Source organism: Octodon degus, unplaced genomic scaffold (assembly GCF_000260255.1).
Source record: "Octodon degus isolate 3935 unplaced genomic scaffold, OctDeg1.0 scaffold00235, whole genome shotgun sequence".
In the NCBI taxonomy this organism is placed as follows: Eukaryota; Metazoa; Chordata; class Mammalia; order Rodentia; family Octodontidae; genus Octodon; species Octodon degus.
The window spans coordinates 1,637,752-1,657,549 of record NW_004524811.1 but is presented as its reverse complement, the minus strand read 5'-3'; the positions used below and the strand labels follow the sequence as shown (position 1 = coordinate 1,657,549).

General features: G+C 36.7%; 1 protein-coding gene across 1 annotated transcript in view; it reads right to left on the bottom strand.

Annotated features, from left to right (window-relative positions):
• Positions 1 to 19,798, bottom strand: part of Gabrb1 (gamma-aminobutyric acid type A receptor beta1 subunit) — a 426,238-nt gene that overhangs the window by 164,951 nt on the left and 241,489 nt on the right. The window lies entirely within an intron of this gene.

The following is a 19,798-nucleotide window of genomic DNA, read 5'->3' as shown; positions in this document are numbered from 1 at the left end:
AATGCTGTTTGGTTCTCTGGGGCTCGTGGGCTACTCCCGGGGGAGCAGGCTCTCAACTGCCCAAGTCTCCTGGAGAGGTACATATCTTTCTAGTTCTCCTGCTCCGTCCCTTAGGGACACCACCAAGCCTATGGTATTTATGAGGGAACAAAGAAAACTCATCATTTATGTCACCATTTTAGATCATGTGAAATTGAAAAGCTCTTCTGAGTGACTTCAAGAATAGAATTCATGAAGCAATCTTGGTAACTTATCTGAAAGAATTGAATCCTGGCTACTTGGTACATTTTTATAGCTGCTGCATCAGGACATATCAAATGCTATACCTTAAGGTTTTCTGGAGCTCTTTCTAGTCACATAGGCTATTTTTGAAAATTAGAAAATTTGTGGTTGTATTTTAGCTTACTGGGTGCCAAAACAAAATGTTTTTAAATTACTCTAACTGAAAACAAAAACAAAAACACTCTAACCTATGAGATTTCTTATGCAGATTATTAGATGTGCAGTTTTTAAAATTTGTATTATCTTTTATTACAAAATATGACACAACCATCTAAAATATAAGTGCACAAGCTAAACACTTGTCATAAACAAAACACACAACTTTATGAAGGTAGGGAAAAGAACATTTTATCCCATCCTGTAAAGATTTTTTTTCTGCTTCCTCTGAATCACAAATTGTTCCTTGTTCTCCACAAAAACCCAATATTTTGTCTTTATTTATTTATTTATTTATTTATTTATTTTGTCTTTAATGGTAATGTTTTTCCAGCTTTTCTTGATAGTTGTACAAGCAAAGTGTCCAACCAGACATTATAGTTTAGTTACAGTTGTGAAATTTTATATAAATATAATTTCATAATGCTCATTCTCTTGATTACCATCATGTTCGTACAGATTTATAATTTTCAAGGAGCTGGGCCTATACTTTTTGTGTCTTTTGTAATCAAAAACAATGAGGCTTTTATTAAACAAGAATTATTAAATATTTTCATGATTAGTATTTCATAGGCTGACAGCAAGAGATAGGCATAAATTTTGGGAACACGTGGATTTTGCTTCTGCTTTTCCTGCCTGAATCCTGTCTTCTGAGAGACCATGGATGATGGTTGATTCCAACATGGAAGAGATGATAGCCCAGTGCTTGTCAGCTCTGGTAAGGGCATAAGCAATGACTGTAGATACAAATTGTCAGAGGAGAAGGCACTCAGGGTAAACAGAGGATCGAGCTGAGATCACAGTGCTAACCTATCTATGGAGGAGGTCATTTCCAGTTTTCCCAGTAGCATGTGAAAGACTATAACCCGGGAGTTCTTTTGTTAGCCTGGACAAACACAGTTGTCACTTCATTGGCCCACACTCTATGGCAGAGGTAGAAGTGGAAATAAAGAAATGAACTCTGTCAGTCCATCCTGAAATATTTCAGCTCCCTTCACAGAAGCCCAAACAAATTTTAAAAAAATGAACTTTCAGCATGAAACCTATTGTTACCATCCACCACAAGAAATTATTGTGTACAGGGCTGGTGAGATAGCTCAGCAGACTAAGTTTCTGCTTAGGCTAGTGCAGGGACCAGGGTTTGATCCCCAGCACCACATGCTGAGCTGTCCCTGCCACCAGGCACACTGAGCCAGCCACTGAGACCAGATGCGGTGGCCGACGCCTGTAATCCCAGTATCGGGAAGCTAAGATCAGGAGGAGTCTGAGCTGTGTAGTGAGACCTTGTACCAAATACATTTTTTTAAAAAAGAAATTACTGTATTCAAATTTATAGTTTCTTTAACTGGAAAAGTAACCTGTTAGGATACATGTGATGCTCTAGGGCTACACCACAAGAAGCAAAGTAACAGTTTTCTGAATTGCTAAATTCTGAAACTTATCTGCAAGGGAAATGAAGGATGCTGATTCACTGTTTAAATCAAGGCTACATTCTTTCTATATATGGGTTTGCTGTGGCTTGGGCCATTTTAACGAGGTTGTCCAATTCCTGGTTCTCCTATGTAGGAACTGGAGGCTGGAAGAGGAAGAACAGGAGGGAAGATGAGGGAGAAGGAGAAAAAGCCAACAAGAGTAGTTACAATAAGACAGACAGCTAATGTTCTCACATGCCACCAAGTGGTGGGCATCCTGTTGTGCCTTTGAGAGGCCTCATTCGGCCCCATCCCCACCCTGAAGCCTTGATATATGCACGCTTTCCCCAAGGGAGAGGATGAAGGCCTGCACACGGAATCACTCCCCAGACTCCATGCTGTCTGTACCTCAGGAAGAGAAGTGCTGCTTGCTTCTAGTGCTTCTTGATACTGGATCCAGCGCCTTCCACTGTGCAGCTGCAGAATTATCTCTGCGTGTCAGAGGACTGAGTGTGGCTGTGTACCGGCACCTTTCCTCCCTGCCCGGCTCTCGTCTGTAGGGGCTTCCGGAGACCCTGTCTTTTTTCTCACCGTACGTGAGAATGCCGTGTTTACATCACCACTCTACAAAATTTGTGCTCCTATTCATGGAATAAGGGTGTCCAGTGTATAGGGGTGGCCCAGCCAGACACATGGCGCTTGTCTCCAGAGAAGCAGCCTGACGAGCCCTTTGGCACAAGAGCATGTGGGACACTGACCTGTGAAGATTTTGATGAATTAGGCCTCTTCATGTTGTTTCCTTTTTCCTCTCTTTTTCCCTTTGCTCTTATAAAAATCAGCTCAGAAAAATTTAGAATCTGGAAATTATGTGTGAGTAGCTGCTTATGAGAGTGGGAATAATCACCCCAAATAATAAATAATCACAAACATGTTATTTAGATGAAGCTACAGGGTCAGATGATGGGCACTCCTCTCAAGGCCAGCAATGGAACAAATTGCCTCTTGATCTCTCTGCTGAGAATAAATTCATGTAAATCCGAGAAAGTGGAACTGCCGCTGCTAATCTACCATGGGTGGTGACTAATTTTATTAAGTGACATAGAAGGAAAAGAGAGACCCTTGGAGTAGCAGTGTATCCAAAGATGACTGCCTCAGCCTGAGCGCTGAGCCCTGTGGCTGTGCTTGGTGAGTCAGCCTGACCAGGGCAGAGCCAGGATCCGGGCCAAGTCACTCTGGGAAGACTCCAGCCAGTTGCCTGCATCAGCTCTGCACATCACAGGGAGAGAGAAACACAACCACTGCTCTTGACTTTGAGGTAACCTTGCCAAAGGACTGGCTATGCTCGGAAATGATTTGCTTATCTTTAACTTAAAGCCATTATTGCTTAAATTTTCACACATACTGTTACAGATGAATGAGTTTACTAAGCCCTGAGTTTGTTTGGAGCTTCCACCTTTCTGAAGAAAGCAATCAAGTCGAGCAACTCATGAGAAAGTGGCTCTGTTGCTACTGGACAGAACTGTTTCTGGTACTTTTTCCTTCTAAAACAATGTCCCAGTGCCAGCATCTGGTAGTACAGTCACATTGCTATCCTTCCTCTGAGCCATTTATTTGGTCATTCTACTCTTTTACCCTTCCTTCCTTCCTTCCTTCCTTCCTTCCTTCCTTCCTTCCTTCCTTCCTTCCTTCCTTCCTTCCTTCCTTGCTTTCTTGCTTTCTTCCATGGGGTGGAGGTGCCTAGAATTGAACTCATGACCTTGTATTTTCAAGGCAGGAGTTGTGCTGTTGAGCTATGTCCCCAGCCTACAGCCATTCTATTCTTATTCATATCCTAAGTATAAGTACAAGAGGGCTTGCATGTATACATTTACAAAAAGACATTTACAGCAAATTTATTTATAATTACTCAGACCTGGAAGTATTGCAAGAAGTCCACTAATAGGAAAATGTACTAGAATGTATTATATCCAAAAGTGGAATATTGTACATCAATAAAGAATGAAGTGCTGACAATACATAATATAAGTGCTTCTCTCCTATGTAATGCAGCCTCAAAACAAAATATAGGGACAAGGTTAAAAATGATATGATTCCATTTAGGCAAAGTTCAAGAGTAAGTTAAATTGATAGAAGATGATAGAAACCAGATCAGTGGTTACTTATTGAGGTGCTGTATTATTTGGGAAAGATGATAAGTGCCTTGTTCTGAGAGGCAGCTACGTGGATGCACTCACTGAGCAACCAGCAGTGTCTTGCTGCATGAACACAGCTAGCTGTGGTGCTCTACACCTTATTTAAGCACCTGCAAATAACCACAGAGGATCAAGCCAAATAACACAAAATGAAACAAAAGCTATTTTAACCAAATGAAATATTTATAAGCTACAAATTTGATTGCTGAACATGAATTTATGTTTTCAACTAATATTTCTAAAGATCTTCCCATCACGGCTGACACTTTAGCTCATGTTTCTCCTTTTGGGGGATATAATTAGGATACAAAAAGAGTTAGTATTTAAGATAGATAGATAGATAGATAGATAGATAGATAGATAGATAGATTCAGCCATTGTTATGCTGCAATTTCCTAGTATTGACATAATTCATATACTTGTTGTACTCACTTTACATTACTATGATGAAGTACCTGAGACTCTTCAGAGACAAAGTTTATTTACCTCATGATTTTGGAGGTTCAAGACCCAATACTGGGCAGCCTTGTAGATTTAGCCTTGTCAGTATAACATATGAGAGAAACATTTATATTGTTCACTTGTCGGTACTTATTTCTTTATTGATATATAATGTTCTACTTTTGAATATAACACATGCTAGTACACTTTCCTGCCAGTGGTGGTGGACATATCATGGCAGAAGCATATGTGTGTGAAAGCATTGCATACCTGTGCAAGAAATGAAAACTGCATTATGTTCTGAATATTTAAGTTCAATCAAGCTCTAAACAACTTAATAGTTTTGATCAAAATATTTCATTATTCCTGAGGATACTTCCAGAGCCACTTTCACAGTTCTATGTTTTCGCGGCATCCTACTTCTATGGACAACACCTTTATTTGCCGTCTCCAAATGCACAGCTCTTCTGAATGTAATCTTTGTACCCACATTCATTCTGGTAGTTCATATGAATTCAAGAATAACTCCATTTCTTCTCAGTTCTCCAATTTATTTAAGTTTGTAAAATAATTGCTAATAACTTTCTGGATTTTGGCAGTCTTTTTTGACAGTTCACTTTGGTAGCATTTTTTTCATCTCTTATAGATTTACTTTTTTGCTAAGACTGGCCAAGTGTTTGTCTATTTTGTTTAGCATATCAATGGATTAGCTCCTCAATTCACTCTGTATATTGCTTTTTAGTCTCCATCCTACTGATTTCTGATCTTTACAATTTTCTTCCTATTACTAGCTTTTAATGAATTGTTTTTGTTTCTCCAAGACCTAAGCTAAATAGTGAGGTTATTTTATTTGGGATCATTCTGCTGTTCTGTTAAGAATGTTCACAGCAATGAGCTTCCCTCTCAGGACTACTTTCATTGTGCCCCATAAGTTCTGGTGTATTGTACTAACATTATGTTGGTATATAGTTTTTCCTCATAGCGTCAGAATCATTTGTATTTCTGTGGTAACAATTTCATGCATCCTTTTTCATCTATAATTTTGTTTATATGAAGAACAGATGAAGTTCAGACAAATGCATAAGGAAAACCTGGATATATACAAAACATATTACTGCTCAGTCACAAAAGAAATTGTATCTTCTTATTTGAAGCAACATGGCTGAGTCTCTTAAGCAACAGGCACATAAAGACAAATATTACACAATCTAACTCATGTGAAATTTAAAATATTGATCGCAGAAGTTGAAAGTAGAATGCTGTTTATCAGAGATATAGACATCTAGATGTAAGAAAGGATGCCAAGACAATGGTAAAAGGATGTATAATTGTAAGAGGATCATAGCAATATTAAAAATGTTTCCAGACTAGGCAAATATATTGGAGCAGAAAATAAGTAAGCGATATTCAGGCAGTGAAGGAGAAGCATGGTGAGGAGAATGGGTTGTGACCATTGATGGCTATGGACCCCCTTCCTTATGTAGTGGTTATTAGGCTGCAAAGTTCATTATGATAATGACTTCACACCTCTGACCATAATGAGAGCTTTTGAGTTGCACAGTTTACTTGTACGAATTGGATGATGCTTTGATCATATTTCACCAGAACTCTCTTTACAAATAAATAAGTGCACAGGAAAAAAGATCATAATCTAGGCTATAGAAGAACAAGTTTCTGCTGTGCAGAAAAAAATATTTTTTTGAAGAATTTATGAGATACAGGCTGGCCAAATAGCTCTGCAGATTAAAAAGCCTGTGAGCAGGTGCAGAGGCCAGGGGTTCTATCCCCAGGCCTCCTGTGCCGGCCCTGCCCCCGGCATCTCAATGGCTGAGATGGCAGTTGAGACTGGGCATTATGGCATGCACCTATAATCCCAGCTCTTGGGAGGCTGTAAACCGGCGGATCACTACAAATCCGATCTAGTAGTGAGACCCTGAACACCCTGTAGACCCTTTCCTAAAATACAAAAAAAAAAAAAAAAAAAGAATTTATGAGATAAAATTTGAAGAATTTGACAACCCATTAACAGAGATTGAAGAACCATATGTGTAATTCAGAGGTCTGAAAGTTAGGATTGATAAGAGTAGAAGGAGAACATTTTGGAGAAGCAGCAGGCAGTAAGGAGATTTTGAATTGACCATTACAACTTACAGTGTACATTATGTGTCAAATCTGAGATGCAGTGTGTATAGATGAAAACGGGTATGATCAGGTTCACAGATCAAATGGCAAATAGGTTGTAAGTGATGATTTGTAAAGTTGAGTAAAGGCTATATGAGGTTAGAACAGATGAGAAAGCATTTCATGGAAAACTGGAGCAAAACTTGAAGCAATGCTAGAGGTTAAGGAACAGGCTAATAGAATAAAAAAAAGTAATAGGAGCTTTTACCTTGAAAAATTAAGGAATGTTGAAAACACATACATTTGTAACTATTTTAAATAGGCAAAATAGACTTAGGATTTAAAATAGTTTTCTGAATTTGGAAATTAGGTGTCCCTGGTGATCTCACTGAAACAAAGTATCAGAAGATGTTTTGTCACCCATGTGGACCAAGCTGATAAATGGTAAAAGAAAGTGGCTCTGGTGAAGAAGTGCTCTTTAGGGTCAGACATTTGTTTAAAACACTAGGAAAGTCCTTGGTACTCATTTTATTTTAAAAGGTGAGAAAAGAGTTAACTTTAGTGTCAAGGTTAAAACTCAAATACAAAAATCTTATTTTCTGTTTGCCTCTTTCAAATATTGACTAGAAAAAAGGTACCTAATGCACAACAATTGTTTGAAGAAACTAGTCCGAGAAAAGCTTAAAAATCATTTGGCTCTAAAATGTATGACCATAAAATTTGTTATCATAGAAAACTTATACCAAAATCCTAACATAATTGAACATGAATACAATGCCAGAATTGTATAAGCAACTTCCCTCATCATGTCTTTGTATAGAAATAAAAATGTGACAACAGGCTATTCCAGTGATTCGGAATGGTGTGGATGTAGTTCATAAGCACAGTGCAAACAGCTCACAATATTTCTTTGGTCAGTATGAAGACCTAATTTGATCCCCAAATCACTGAATGTCTCTATCTCCAGAGTCTATACTACCAAGAAATCTATTTAATTTTACTTTGTCTTGCTGAATAATAAAATGTATAACATAATAGGTTAATTTTTACTACTATCTGATAAATTTTGATTTCCTTCTATGAATATTTACAGCAGCAAGGAAATGATTTCTCTTTATAGAAGCAGAGCCTTTCCAGCTTTTCATGACTGAGTCATATGTATTTCTAGACCATTGAAGACTATAACATGACTGATAATTATCTTTTCACCTCCTCATTTTACAGAAGAAAGAAATAAGGCCCAAAGAAGTTAAGTGACTAATGCAAGTATTCCTGTTACTTTAGTTAAACATATGACATTTCCATTTAGTGCCAACCACGATTCTCTTGAAATAGTATGTTTATTTTAAGCTTTTCTTATGGAAAAATCAATTTTCCCAAACATCATGTGCTGTTGTTTTAACACAGAAATCCTTGATTATTAGTAAGATGGCATTGATCTTTTAATAGTTAGTGCCTCGCAGGCACCAGTGTGGCTCTAGAAAGGAAAAAGGATTGAGAATCAGGAACTTCTGCTTCAGGTCCAGAATTCTGATTTTTGTCCCTATCCCCAGAGTTTCCTTTCTTACTGCTTACAGGGAAGATGTTAAAACATGGGAGGTATGGATGACATTCAAACTTTTGTCATTCTTTAATTCTTTCCTTGAGAGAATAGCTATTGGACAAGATCATTAAGTCAGGGCCCATTTTATGGAACTGGGCATCATTTTGAGCCTCCCTGGGGAATTCAGAAGGTGTTTCCAAATGATAGAAAGCCCGATTCCATTTAATGGACACTCATTTGGGCACTAATGACCAACATGGGTTTCATTGGAATTTGTTTTCCTTAGGCGACAGGTGAACACTTATAGTGTTGTAGGCATTATTTACTTATTTATCAATACATGTTTGCAATATACAATGATCATAGTCCTTGTGAGGAATTAGAGCAATGCACATAGCATCTCTTTTTTTCTTATTTTCCTTCTCCTTTGCCTCCATCTTCTTTCTATCTCTTGGCTTCTTTCCATTTCACTTTTGCAATAGGCACTGTTTTTAAACACTGGCATTTCTAATCAATGAAATGGAAACTTGTCTTCATACAGTTGTGGAGGAAAAATTAACAAGCAAGCTCTGTTAGGTATTGGTGTTCATGTCTGCATGGACTTGACCCATAGAGCTAGCCCCTTGAACGGCTTTCTTCTGGTCCTCTGCGTGAACCTGACCTGAATCTGTAATCAGTCACTAAATCAGTCACTAAATCCGTAATCCTTCCTGGGGGAAACTACTAGATTTGTTCTTCTTGCTCCTGTGTCTCTCCAAATACTTCTCTCATTGAGATTTTGTTTTATGTATGTAGTAAAGTGTCTCCAGAGTCTCACTACACAGATCAGACTCTTAGCGATTCTTCTGTTTTCAGCCACCCAAGTGCTGGGATTACAGGCAAGCACCACCACAACCAGTCTTCTCAATGAGATATTTAAGACTCCTTTTTATAGATGTTTGAAATTGTGCCCTTTTTATATCACCTTCCAGAGATAATCATTGTGCTCTCCATTGTAGTTTATACGAAGATGTAGTGGAGATACTTTCTTGTCTGTATGCATTGCCCTTTTGGGCAATTCCTGCTTGAATCAATACAATTATTTAATTATTCTCATTGTCACACACTCAAATAATGCCATGCCAAGACTTTTCTCTTTTAACTAGCTTAGACACTTTGAGGAAATGAAAAGCAATTAGCTCAGGTGTTTAAGTGCCTGCTGAAACAAAGCAGTCAGGCTCAGGATGCTGTGGTTAGATCTCCTCATCCTCAAGCCAAACCAGACCTGCCCTGAAGGCATTCTGAATGATGCACCTCCCAAAAAAAAATTCAACAAAATGTTGAGGTTTTTCTTAATTTTAGTGGAAATCAACAAGGTGTTTCTTACAAAATTCAATTGTAACTGTACAGACAATAATTTACCTTTCCAAACTACCTTTGAAAATAAGCAGAATGTAGTAAAGTATATCCCCTCAAGATATTTTGTTAGTTTCCCATTGTAGTTATTATACATTGCCAAAAATTTGGTTGTTTAACACAACAGAAATACATTTTCTTATGGTTCTAGGAGCCATAGTCTTTAAATCATCATGATGGTGACAGGAAGGCTATCCCTACAAGGCTTTGGGGCCTAACCCATTCCTTGCCTCTTCTAACTTCTGGCTGTTCTGTAAGTCAAATATTCCCTAAATTGTGATGGCATCACCCAAATACTATTGGTTCATCTTCAAATGGCCTCTTTCTCTTCCCTCCCTTCTTCTATTCCTCCTCGTTCATTCTCACTTTTGTCTTTTCTCCCCCTCTCTTTTCCCCCTCTCTTGTCTCTGCCCCTTTCTTCTCTCTCCCCCCTCTTCTCTCTTCTCTCTCTCCTCTCTCTTCTCTCTTCTCTCTTCTCCTCTCTCTCTCTCTCTCTCTCTCTCTCTCTCTCTCTCTCTCTCTCTCCTTTTTCTCTCCCTCTCCCTTTTGTCTCTGCCTCCCCTTTCCCTACATGCTCATTTGTATTCTCCCTCCCTGTCTGTGTGGAATTGTTAGTGTTTTATAGGACAGAAACAAGAGAAAATATCTGTATAATTATGCAAGAGCATTTATTAGGCAATGTATGGGATCTGAAGTAGGAGAGTACACAATGGTAGCAGTTTGTGTGCTGGGAGAGTTGGAAAATCCAGTAGCTGATAGAGCAGAAAAGACAGAAGTTGTGGACAAAAAGGATAAAGTATACAGCACCAGTCCAAGGTCAATGGCCTGGAAGTTCACTGGAGTATTGCTGATGTGAAGCTATGTTAGAGGCATAAGAATAATGGAAACTGATGTCTACAGGCTGAAGCTTTCAAAGTTTACACATTTCTTTGTTTCCCTTTTCATACCACCCTAACTACAATTTTTAGTTTATGTCAGCTACAGTCTGGGTGGGACTTCACTCAGTTTGTTGGCCTATGGCTCAATCCACAGCCAAACCCACAGTTGTGCAGTATAAATCAGGTAGGTGTTTCTCACTCTAGTCAAGTTGACATATTACAATTAGTGGATAGAATGAGTGTCTCCGAACTTCTTCCTAGAAGGACACATGTCCATTTTGGTTCCAAGATTCATTATTTCTAACAAGGTTTCTAACCTAGCCAGACTATTAACAAAAAAGGCAATTAACTATTCTTTTGCTATATAAGGTAATATTAATAGAGTTTTAGGATTAGAAGGAGACCCTATCTTTAAAGGAACATGTTTTTCATTCTACCACTGACATTATGACTACCAGACACTTATTTTTACTTGGAAACACTATTTAAAATAGTAGAATCAATAGCTCAAGATAGAACTCTCTGACACATGTATGTCATACAAACAATTCAATAGACTGCACATTTCTAATACATAAGGTATAGTCAATGCTCAGAAAATATGCTTCTTTTTTCTATTCTTTCTTCTCACATATTCAATTTTTCATATTATACTGAAGGAAAGTTTAGCATGAATTTCATTTATTCTTTCATTCTCTTTCTTCCAGCAAACATATATTGAACATCATAAATACTCAGGTTTTAGCCACTTTAGCCACTTTGTATCCTACAAGTTAGCTCAGTTAATTCTCCAAGAAGTCATTTCAACTAGAGTTTAATATAGTGATTAAAACTTGATTTAGATTGGACCAGATTCATATCCTTGCTCCACCATTTGTAGTCCATAAGGAAGATGTCTCAAGTGTATCCTTCTTTATGGTTGAGTAGTACTATATTGCATAAAAAATCACATATTCTTTATCCATTAATCAATTGATTGGCATTTGGACTACATTTTCCCAGATGTAGCTATTATAAACTCTGATGGTATAAACATGGGTGTGCCTCTGTGAAATTCTGCTTTTAAATTTTTTCTGGAACATACTGAGAAGTCAATAGCTGCATCTCTTTAGGAGTTGCACTTATTAAAATAAATTAGACCCATGTTTGAAAACATTGTATTCTCTCCCTATTGTAAGAACCTGAAAGAGTATATAGGATCTAAAAAATACAATTGGTACTGAGGGAGGGGAAGAAACTGTTCAATGAGAAAGAGAAACTGGGATGAGGGAAAGGAGAAAAGAAAGAAAGAAAAGAGAGGAAAAAGAAATATATATATATATATATATAATAGCTTGGATGATTGCACTGCTCATTTCTGCTGGTCTATTGAAGGGAGTAATTAATGCTTAATTTTTTCTCTCTCCTTTTAAATTTTTTAATAAATTTTGACCAACCCTACAGGTTTATATTTTGTAATTTGAACAAATTAATTTGAAGACAACAATACACAACATGACAACCATTGAATTCCTATCATTTTGTTTAGTGAAATTCTGTATCATTTCTAATGTTTTTTAAAACTATTTTTTGTGTTCTCTTTAAAAATTAAAAATAATTGATAAAACAGTTGTTCTTACTCTCTCTTCTAGTAGATTTAGTGTTTTTGTTTCAATATTAAGAACTTTGATCCATTCTGCATTTAGTTTAGTGTATGGTGAGAGTCATGGGTCTAATTTTAATTTTTGGCATGTAGAAAGCTAGCTTTTCTGGCACCATTTCTTAAAGAGTCTGTCTTTTCCAGAGAGCATGTTTTTTAATATTAATTTTAATTATTTTTTTTATTTTTTGGCAGAACTGGGGATTGAACTCAGGTCCTTGTGCTTACCAGGCAAGTGCTTATTCTACTGAGCTATTGCCCTGATCCCAGCTATCTCCCCAGCCCCGAAGAAATGTGTTTGGTACCTTTGTCAAGGATATGGTGACTGAATGTGTTTGGAGTTTCTTCTGCATCTTCTAATTTGTTCCTCTGACCCTCAAATATGTTTTCTTGCCCATACCATGCTTTTTTTTTTATCACAGTAACTTTGTATTATAATTTAATTCAGAGATTGTGATGTCCCTGCTTTGCCTTTATGGTTCAGAATTGCTTTGCTCTTCTAGGTTTCTTCTGGTTCCAAATGAGTTCTGGAATGATTTTCTCCAATTCTGTGAATTTGCTATTGGTATCTTGATTGGGATTGTATTAAGTATGTAGAACAATTTTTGAAGTATGAATATTTTCACTGTGTTGGTTCTTCCTACACAAGAACAAGGGATATCTTTCCATTTTGTGACAATTTCTTTATCTCCTTTTCCAGAGTACTGTAGTTTTCAATTTAAATGTCTGCAACTTCCTTTGTTAGATTGACTTTTGAATTTATCATTAAAAAATTCTCTTGTTAAAGGCAAGGTTTTCACTGAATTTCTTATTTGTACAGAAGAATGCTACTGATTTTTTAGAATTGACTTGTATCCTACTATATGACTGAATTCAGTTATTAAATCTAAAACTTCAGGTGGAATTTTTGGTGACTTCTGTGTAGAATATCATGTTATCTGCAAATAATGATAATTTATTTCTTCCTTTCCTATCTTGATTTCTCTTATTTCTTTCTATTGTCTTATGTCTCTGGCTAATGTTTTCAGAACTGCATTGAATAGGAATGGTGACAGTAGACATCCTTTTCTTATTTCTGATTTTAGAGTGAAAACTTTCAGTTTTTGATCATTTAGTATGATATTGGCTGTTGGTTTGTCATCAATACCTTTAATCAGGTTAAGTTAAACATCCTTTATTACAATTTTCTATTGAGTTTTGGTCACGAATGGTTGGTGGACTTTTTCAAATGCTTCTTTTGTGCTGATTGAGATGATCATATTCCTTTATTCTTAAAGAGTTGCCAACCTTGTATTTTAGAATGGTATAGCTTGTTTGATTCCATAGATTTTCAGCTCAGGATAAACCATAACCTAAATCTTACTCACAGTTGACCTAAATGATACTTATTTAAGATTCTAGACCTCATTTTGATGTCATAGTGGGGTAAAAGTTTTGGACTGATAGGGTAGAGGTTAATGCATTTTGTGTGTGAGAAGGATATGCAGAAGGGCCTACAGAATGAGTATTATGCATTGAACTGTCTTCCCTCCAAATTCATATCTTGTGATTCTGACTCCTAGAAACCCTTATGTATTTGAAGACAGATCATTGTAAGGGTTAATGAAGTTAAAATGAGGTTGTGAAATATGTCCAATCCAATCCAGATAGCACTCTTATAATATTAGGATGTACAGAGAGAAATACCTGATGAACATGTCCACAGGAGGTTCATTGTGTGAAGAGACAAAAGATGAGCCATCACCCAGGCAAAAGGAAGTACTTCCTCCAAGAGAATGAAAAAATTTTGATGCCTCAGGGATTTAAAGGCTATAGAACTGTGACAAAAGAACTATGATGAAAACAATTGTAGGTTGTTTAAGTCCCCTTCTGTATGTTTTTTTAATTGAACCTCATAAAACTTAAGACATCCTCTTGTGTAATTACTGGTTACACATGAGAGTACAAAAGTTTAACTCTGTTGGCTCAACTTAAAAATAATCCAAACTTAGGGTCTACCTGGATCTAGAATTCTATCATCTAATCCTTGTGCTATTGTTGTACTGAAGTTGAGATTCTCTCTGCTTCATCTTGCTTATTTTCTCTGCTTCTTTCCACTGTGAATATTCCTGAAAGCAACCCAATAAATTCACTGTGTTTAAGAACCCATGGTAGAGTTTTTTTTCTGAAGATACAACTGAAGAGGCATGTTAACTATATGACATAGTACAGAAAATACAGTAAACATTGCATGCATTTGTCATTACTTGTTACCTGCATCGTTACTTGTATTTCTACTATTCTGACTTTGCATGTATGAAGTACTTATTATTCATTTATTTATGGAGGGAATATATTTTGGCATTAATTATTTTAGACTAATTAGACAAATGATAGCTGAGTGAGGCTGCAGAACCAAATTCAGCATGGTCAAGCAATTATGGAGAGGAACAGAGATGGAATAAGGTACCTGTGGCACCTTCTCAAAACTCTCAGAGTGAATTATAAAATGTAGAACATTGTCCACTTGCACAATTTCTCCTTTAGCATGTGTATATTTCAATTTCAAAATAAAGTGAAATTAATGGATATGGAAAAAATGAGCTAATATTTCTATGGTAATCATAGTGTTACTCATGATATGATGACAGTTTCATCACTTCAGCTCCATTCTCTTTAAGTTGCATAGATGAAAAGTACTGCAGAGCATAACTAAAATAATATCAAGGGCATTCCATTTGAAAGAAAATTAAATACTTGATACTTCAGATAATCAATGTCCATGTGTCTTCATTACAACCACCATAAAAGAATTCACTTGCCAAAGACAATGTGCAAGGGCAAAATGATTCAGTTTTGTGTGAACTACTGTTTTCTCCTTAAAGAGTTTATAATGATTAACAGGGCTAATCAGAATTTAAAGTAACAATGATAACCATATAAATAGAATAAAATTAGACTGCCTATCATCTCAAAAAATACTTTCACCTTCATTTCATTTACACTGTTTTATTAAGATTATTTTACCTTTCAAAATTAGCATAGAATCATTAATTCTGTGGCTAAGACAGTCAAATTTCTGCAATTTATTTGTCTTCTTAGCCTTTAATCTGTCTCAATTCAAGAAAACAAATTTCTTATAAATTTGAAATTTTCTAAAAAAAAAAAGAGCTCATATTTTGAATTAACAAATCACAGACTTCTACCTAATCTCAGAATAAAATAAACTATGAAAAACACCGAACAGTGCTTCTTAAATATAGGTGTGTAAATTTAACTGAAAAATCTGTCAAATACAGAATGTGAAACCATTACTTCCAAAAAATTCATATTCCCACAGAGACATTTCTGTGGCTTCAGAGATCTAGGCTCTCGAAACCTCTGAACAAGCCCAGTTAACAACATCAGCTCTGTCATAAGATGAAAAGTGAACATTTCAACATTGCTGTGCACAAAATGCACAAGAAACCCAAAGAGATGGCTATCAGCAGACTGTTACAACAAGGAGAAGATCCGCGAATGAGAAACATCTTCAGGAAAAGCAGAGGCTGCAGATTTGTATTGTGACCAATTCTTCTTTGCCAAACCTTAGAGGTCTCATAGCTCTCTCCTGGAACAAGGCTAACCTTCCGCCTTCTGTGCCCATCCGTGCAGTCCATTCTGAGTATGACTCTCACTAGGTTTAGCAAAAATATCCTCCATCCTTGGGAGCTGAGCATTGCTAGATGCACAAGCTCCCCCTCACTGTTGCTACGTAAGTCCTTGGTCTGCTTTTTGCAAGGATCATGTTAGGCCAATTTAGCAAGAATCCTCCTACTTCTTGTTCTCCTTTCAGTAACTTTACGTTCTCTAACTCCTTAGCTCTCTTCCTTGTCTGCAAACCCTTACTTTTCTGTGTATTCAAGGCTTAAGCTCTCTCTTTCTCTTTTTTTTTAATAAGGTTAACTTTTATTGCAATGATTTGACTGAAAGTTTTCTTACTGTTTTAGCAGACCTCAGAATTCATTTTTCTATCCCAATATGCAGGTAAAGAAAGAAGTCATCTGGGATCTTTGAGGAGACATAAGAAAGAGTAGGCACTGAATCTTGCTTGAGTCCTGAGGGGATGAGCTCGTTGTGCTGGGCCATTCTCAAACACAAACTGGTGTGGAGATGTCTTAGTCTTGCTCTTATCTGGGATCAAGGAGCTCAGATAAAATTCAACACTTGTCACCATCAAATCTTTAAGTTCTTTCCATTAGTGTTCAGTTTTCAGTAGTTTCAAGTTCCAAGAGATTTAAAAAATATAGGCGCTTATCTTTGAAAAAAAATTATGTAGATATTAAAAGAAAAATATCACATTTATCCCAAAATGGAAAGTAGTCATTAGAAAAAAATGTTATGCAAAACTTGTAACAGATTAGGGTGTTACTTCTGGTTTTAGTGGAAGAGACACTCTTTAATTGAAATCTTTAGTAGAAAAGAGATTCCTCAACATTTTTTTTTTAAATGTATTTTGTACAGGGTCTCACTCCGCAGCTCCGACTCATAGTGGTCCTCCTGTTTTCAGCCTCCCAGCACTGGATTACAGGCGTGCACCCCACGCCCTGTTTTGGTGGCTGGCTTGGTGCACCTGAGCGCATGGCCAGCAGGCATGTGATGCTAAGGATGGAACCCTGTTCCCTGCACTTGCCTAAGCAGGTACTTAGTCCGCTGAGCTATCTTGCTGGCCCTCCTCAGCTCTTCATTGTGTAGAATTTTTACTGTCTGCCTATCTCAGTAGGAGATGACTTCCTACTGTTACGGTTTAAACATACAGGATATTTTTCACAAACACAAAAGCATAATCTTGTAGCAAAAGAATCTACATGTCTTAGTTATTTTTCTCATTGGTGAGACAAAATACCGAAATCCAACATTAAAGGAGAAAAGATTCATTTGGCTCTTATTTTGTAGAGCTTTTAGTCCATTGTTGGCTGGCTCGAAGGCAGGATGGCACGGAAGAGGGGCATCGCAGAGGAGGAGCAGCCCACAGAAAAACAGGACAGACAGCAGGCAGTGAAAAGAAAAGGAGCAAGTGACAAGCACAGACCCTTTTTTCTATCCCTACAATTTCATCCAGGCTACCCACAGGCAGGACTCAACCGGGTGGAACACCCCTAATCCTAACCAGCATGGTGCCAAACCAATCGGTGAACACATTTAGTAGTTACACACCCTTGAGCCCAGCATCGCACATTCCAGATCAGCCACCTCTGAGAAGCCCCACTCAGGACGTGTGATGCTCTGGGGGTCTAGGAGCAAGCCGTAAGGCCTAGCATCTCAAGCCACAGCAGCTTTCTCATAAAGAGCTCTGATTCTCAGAGGTGACAAGTCTGACATGTCTGAAATCCATGTCCTTTCTGATTCTTACTTCTCTCAATATGTCTTATTTATAGACACAAAATAAGTATGATAACAAAACATTTTTTAATATGATGATACTGTCCAGCTTACTGTTACAAATAACAAAGCCTATCAAAATAAAGAAAATCTATTAAATGATACAGTTCATTAGTTACTGAAATGTCACTTCATTATTACCATCATATATATAATAGTATGTTTCTTATCTTTATGCATTTCATATTCCATCTCTGTAAGATGGGACTTTTACCATTCATCTTTTGTTGCATATATATACACATACATAGCAGATAAAAATGTTAAATATGCATGGCTGGAAAATATTACATTGAAATAAGGTGGTTTCAGTTTTTATAACACAATCTAACTGGGAAATAGTTAAGGTAATTTAGAAAAATGTTTACAAGTTGGAGAGACTTGGCATACTCTTGCTCCTAAAAAAATAAATATAAATTTAAATATCAAGTAAAGTGAAAGCTAAAAGTTTCTCTCATGGTTGTGGAAATGCCCCTGCAGATGATGTCAAGGATGAACAAGTGGCTCAGGAGTGCTGCTGCGTCTTGTTGTGCTGTGCGGAGCCTGACAATAAGCTTATACTCTGTTGACAATAAGCCTGCATGCTAAGATACTTCATTTTGTCCTTGAGCACAATGAAGATATTATTCTATTCTGAAATTTCAGTGAAAAGTAAATTTTTGTAAGACTAAAAGTTTACTTGCAAATACTGCAGAGTTTTTTAATTTGCACAATTTAAAAACAGACTATTAAAAATTGTAGACTTGAACAATGTAGAGGAGATATATGTTATTTATTACTTTGTAATAAAATACTTCAGTACTTAGGCATTTAGAACAATAGCTGATTTTTTTTAATGGTCTGCAGTTCATGAATTTGGGATGGTTTGAGTTGGACAGTTTTCTAACTGAGACACTTACACCAATGCTGTCATCTTGTGGCCTGACAATTGCTGGCCTTTTTCACATTTTATGGTTGATGCTGGCTGACTGCTGGTGAGCTGTTCTTTGGTCAAGTAGCTCTGGCTTCTTCACATAGTGGTAGAATTCCAAGAGCTCAAGCCTGATATGCATGTTCTTTACAAGTACTGATGACTTAATATTTACTGATATCCTGTTGGCCAAACTAGTCTCATGGCCAAAGCCAGCACCATTGTGATAGATTACACATGGGTATAAATCCAGGCAAGCAGAACTTATTGTTGGGACAATTTTGACAATTACTGTACCAATATATTGCAAAAATACTTATACAATAGTGGATCCTTACTATTCTTGCAGTCTGTATTTGTGAATTCATGTACTTGCTAAATTTTGTTTGTACCCCCCCATATCAAAAATCAGTGTCCTTGCAGTCAGCCTCAGATATGTGCAGAGCTGAGAAAAATTTGAGTCACCTGACATTTGTCCCCTGAAGTTGAAGAAGACAAATGTTTTCTCTTCTAGTCTCAGTTCATCTTGTAAACAAGAGTACTTCCTCAGATACATTTAGTGACATTGATTTTTTTTGACAATTTAGCTATTTAAAATGGTTTTCCACATAATACTGAAGTCTGATTAGTGCTCTTAAAAAAAGTTGTGGTCTACTTTACAGAGAAAGTACATGTGCTAGATAAACTTCATTCAGGAATAAATTACAGTGCTATTGGCTATGAGTACAATATTAATGAACCAGCAGTAAGGATTAAATTGGGTGTCTATAAGCAGAATCACACTAAAAATAAGGCTACATGTTAGTAGGTTGATGTAAAGGTGACCAAAGGCTCATGGGAATTGAGCCTTGAACTCTTTCTAGGAGCAGTATTTTGATATGTGCTAATTTAGTGTTTGTGGAAGCTTTGTAGTGAGTTTATTCTTATTTAGTGTAGCTTTAGAGTAATATTCCTATAGCATTTTCTAGAGAAGTTAAAGAAAAATATAAGCTATTTCTGATATATTAAGTAATAATTGAAAGATCAAGTGGCAAGCCCAAGGTGAATTAAATTAGATCAATGACATTTTAATTCGATAAATATTTATTAGATATGTGTATAATTGAGCAAGTTAATGTCACTCAGGCTATGAGATTAGGAATTAAAATTCGTACACTTGGTTGAATGATTAGAAACTCAGAACCCTTAGTACAGTGCAGAATGGGATTTGGGTTAGAGGAAAGATTTTTTAGTGTGTTAAGGAAGATCAGTAGTGAGAAGTAAATTTGAGGTGGTGAAATTAATGATGTTTTCTGTAAGAATCATGAGAAAAAGTTACTTTGGACAGAGGTTGGTGAAGAAGTTTGAGCAGAGAATGTTTCATGAAAGGCTAGTACTGTAACCGCACCCAAGGAAGAAACAGCTACTACTTATTAAATGTTTCGTACCC